This window comes from Populus euphratica, unplaced genomic scaffold (assembly GCF_000495115.2).
Source record: "Populus euphratica unplaced genomic scaffold, PopEup_1.0 scaffold598.1, whole genome shotgun sequence".
Lineage (NCBI taxonomy): Eukaryota > Viridiplantae > Streptophyta > Magnoliopsida > Malpighiales > Salicaceae > Populus > Populus euphratica.
The window spans coordinates 23,988-28,347 of record NW_011500475.1 but is presented as its reverse complement, the minus strand read 5'-3'; positions in this window follow the sequence as shown (position 1 = coordinate 28,347).

The following is a 4,360-nucleotide window of genomic DNA, read 5'->3' as shown; positions in this document are numbered from 1 at the left end:
GTTCTTTAGTTTGTAAAAGCAAAACAGATCATCGTTTTGCAAGAGTTATGGGCTTGCTCAAAGCATAATAGATTTTAAAGATACTCTTGCAAAATTCACATCTACTCAGTTTTCAAGAGAACGGTAAGTTTCCATCTCAACCACAACAAAATCCCAAGGGGCAATACAATGCAAATGCAAGTAGTCTTGAAAGCCAACACATGGATCAAGTCAAATCAGTCACTACTCTTCGTAGTGGTAAGGTTATTGAAAAACCCACTCTTGAACCTTGTGAGAAAGATGATGAGTCAATCTCAAAGGGTAAGGAAGGGGTTGAATTTGAAAACTGCAAAGAAATGACTACTTTCCCGCCAGCACTTCCATTTCCTCATTCCATGACCGATCAGGAAGAAATCAAGGATGAAAAAGGCATTTTTATCAAGGTTTTATATCATCATTTTGCACTTGAAGTATCAATAACTCCTTAACTAAAACGTGTTCTATAATAATATATCTAATAATATAAGATACCTTTAATTTGTGCTAAATGTTCATTTTAAATACAGGCCTATCACATAAATGAAAGGATTGATTGATGACTTTAAGAACTGAAATTGAAAGGATAAAGAGATGGCCAAACTTAGAAAAGAGATGTCGGTGCAATCCAAACCAGAACACTATTCGGTAATTAGGTCATATCTAGAGCTCTAGATCTCAAATTTAGGTCTACTTTATATGGATGGAAAGGTAAGACATAGGCCTACAACTTTCATATGGAGCCCAAGATCTAAAAAGGCCATTTTCAAGTCCAAATTGTTGCAAAAACAAAGAAGCTCGAATATGTCCTCCAGCCCGAGCACTGTTCAGTATTTTGGCCATATCTGGAGTTTTAGAAGTCAAAATAAGCTGAATGTTGTTACACAAGAAAGCTGAGACAATTGCCTACAATTTTCATGTTTTCACCTGGCTTCAATTGTGACGTTATCAATGACGTTTTGGGCAGACAAGAGAAGATAAGGATTGTCACCAAGTCAAGAGTTGGACACCCACTCATCAATTAGTCATCAAATCAATAGTTCCCAATTTTGGCCTATAAAAGGAGGCATTTGCCATGCATTTAGGCATCTTGGCTTCCAGATCAAGATCATGCTCTTCCTTTCTCTCTTTGTATTTTTTGTATTGCTTATGCTTTGCTTTCATTAATGTCAAGTTTATGTCTTTCATTTCCTTTCATTTTCTTAGTTAACTTTTATCTTATTTATGTTTTTATTTTGTTTATTTATTTTTCTTTCTTTCATTATGTCTAGCTAAGTTTATTATGTCAAGGTGAAAAGGCTACACTAATAGTGTAACAATAAGTATAGTGTAAACTTAATATGGACTTTAATGTTTGATACTAACATGTTTTGTATTTGTTATCTTGTTCACTCTTTAATACTTTGCTTGTTAAATGACTAATCTTGATTTATGTTGTATAACACTTGGTACAACAAATACTTGGCACTCTCATAGCTCATACTGTATGGTATAACCGACACTTGAGCTATAAAAGGAACTTGATTTGTTGTTAACATAAGTTATAATCATAAATGCTTGCCGAGATTTACAAGTACTAGCATTAATCGAATAAGATGAATAATGTAATCATGTTAACAATCTATAATCTAATTGGAACCTCCTTGATGTGTGGTTTCCGATTGAAAAATAAGAGTTTATACTATACTTGTTTGACATACTATTAGTGGAACCTCTAACCTTGACATTTGTTATTATCATTGTTTAATCGTTACATTAATATTCCATCTCAAAGTTTTCATCTTCCTCTTCTTCTTCTCCTTATTTTTCTTTATTATTATTATTATTATTATTAGTACTACTACTACTACTAATACTACTACTACTACTACTATTATTATTATTATTATTATTATTACTATTATTATTATTAGTGTTGTTATTACTATTATTATTGTTGTTGTTGTTATTGTTATTGTTGTTATATTATTGTTATTTATAATTTGTACAATTAACCTCTTTGTGGTTTGACCCCGGTCTTGCCGGGTTATTTATTACTTCGACACTCCTGCACTTGGGAGAAGACATCAATCTTTTGGTCGTGTCAGTCATTTGGACTTCTAGAACTCCAGATATGGGTTAAACACTAAACAGTGCGCAAGCCGAAGGATAGATTCAGACTTCTTTATTGTTGCTACAATATGGACTTGAAAATAGCCTTTTTAAATCTTGGGCTCCATATGAAAGTTGTAGACATATGTCTTAGCTTTCCATCCATAAAAGTAGACTTAAATTCGAGATCTACAGCTCCAGATATGATCTAATTACTAAATAGTGTTCTGGTTTGGACTGCGCCGACATCTCTTTTCTAAGTTTGGCCATCTCTTTGTCTTTTCAATTTCAATTCTTAAATTCATCAATCAATTCTTTCATTTATATGATAAGCCTGCATTTAAAATAAACATTTACCATAAATTAAAGGTATCTTATATTATTAGATATGTTATTATAAAACATGCTTTAGTTAAGGAGTTATTGACACTTCAAGTGCAAAATGATGATATAAAAACTTAATAAAAATACACTTTTAATTACTAATCACACCCCCCTACGAGCTTATTACTAGTTCCTAGTAATCAAAGCATTAAAATAGAAAAACAATTTGGAAATTCCACAAAGGAAGGTATTCATCATTCAACTTCCATTAATCTATTCAAATAAATAAACTTTTATTAAATTTATATATCTGTTCAATACCTCTTAAATAAGATATTACTAAACCTTTTTTTTTTGTGCTTAATATATCAACACATAATTATGGGGCTTTACTTGGAAGAAAATAAAATTTTTGTTCTAATGTTTATGGTTAGCTTCTTGGGGTTAAGATTTTTTTCTTTTTTTCTTTTTTGTTTTTTTAAAATATAAATATATGTAACTTTAAACACAATACATCTTTAACCCATGTAACAAGCTTTTGGCTAATGGCTCCCAAACCAATTTGGTAACTCAGGTTGCAGATACTAATACTTAGATAATGCAACGTTTGATTCCCTTAAGCTTTTCTCCTCAACCCATGTAACAAGCATTGGGTCAATAGCTTCCAAGTTAGTTGACTTTATGGTATTAGGTGTTAAAACACTCATTCGGGCTTAATTGCTTAGGTTAGGGAGGCTACGAAACTAAACTTATTTATGTTTTTATTATCATCATTTTTTGTGTGCCAATTTATATACTATCCATTTCTCTTAGTTGTTACCTTTACAAAAGAACATAAATAATATAATAATCCAACGTGTAACTTATAATTATATGTTAAAGTGTGTGTGTGAAAATAAAAGTTTAAAAATACTTGTTAAATGAGTATATGAGCAGAATTAAGTAATAACAATGCGAGAGTTTGTAAACCTAAATATTTCAAGAAGTATCTTGATAGACCTTGTCAAGAATGTTTACTAAGATGCGTCTCAAGAGTCACTTTAACAAAAAAACTTCTTTACTCTATCATTCTAATAACAAAAGTTTTGCAAATACTTTATGAAATAGAAAACATAGTTAATTTTTTTTTAATATCAACTACCACCCTTTCCCCCTAACCAAAACGAGACATTGTCCTCAATGTCCTAAGGTAGAAAGATAGAGTATAGAAGACATCGCCTGAAATAACAAACACTAATAAACATGAGACACACTTAAACAAATATAAAAAACAACAAAACACAATAATAAAATCAAAAGACATAAAGATTCATATATAAAGATTCAAATCCAATCCAAGCTTTTTACGGCTTTTCTTAGATGACCAATTTATACGACTCATGAAGGGATCAATTACAGAATGAAAGATTGTAGTTAGTCAATTAGTTGTTCAATAGTAGCAGCAAAGATTATGATTTGTCATGCTGAAAATGTTAGAAATTCTTGTTCCACAGCATGATCAAGAAACAACAACAATTTATCATAGTAACCATTAACATTTAACAGACCTATAGGTTTATGGTGAATGTGTAGTTGGGTCCAAGAGAAAATATGAAAGATCTCTTCCAATATACCCAGACTACCTAGTAAGGTAATGAAGGCATCAACATGGTTAAATATTATATGCATTCGAGCATACATTATGGAGACTTGTAGTTCCTCTCCAATTGTTTTTCTAATGATGTCCCCTTGTGCCAAAGCTTTGGGGATGACCCCCAAAACTTGACCACTTCCTAAAAATACAGTTATTGACACACCTTCCATTAACCAAGACTGCCTCCTCTATACACTAGATAAATCTTTCTCTCAGCTAGCATCTAACCAAGATGATTTGCTGATTCTAAAAACTCCTTTTCTTTCCCAGGACTAGATCCACCGAAAACACAAATAT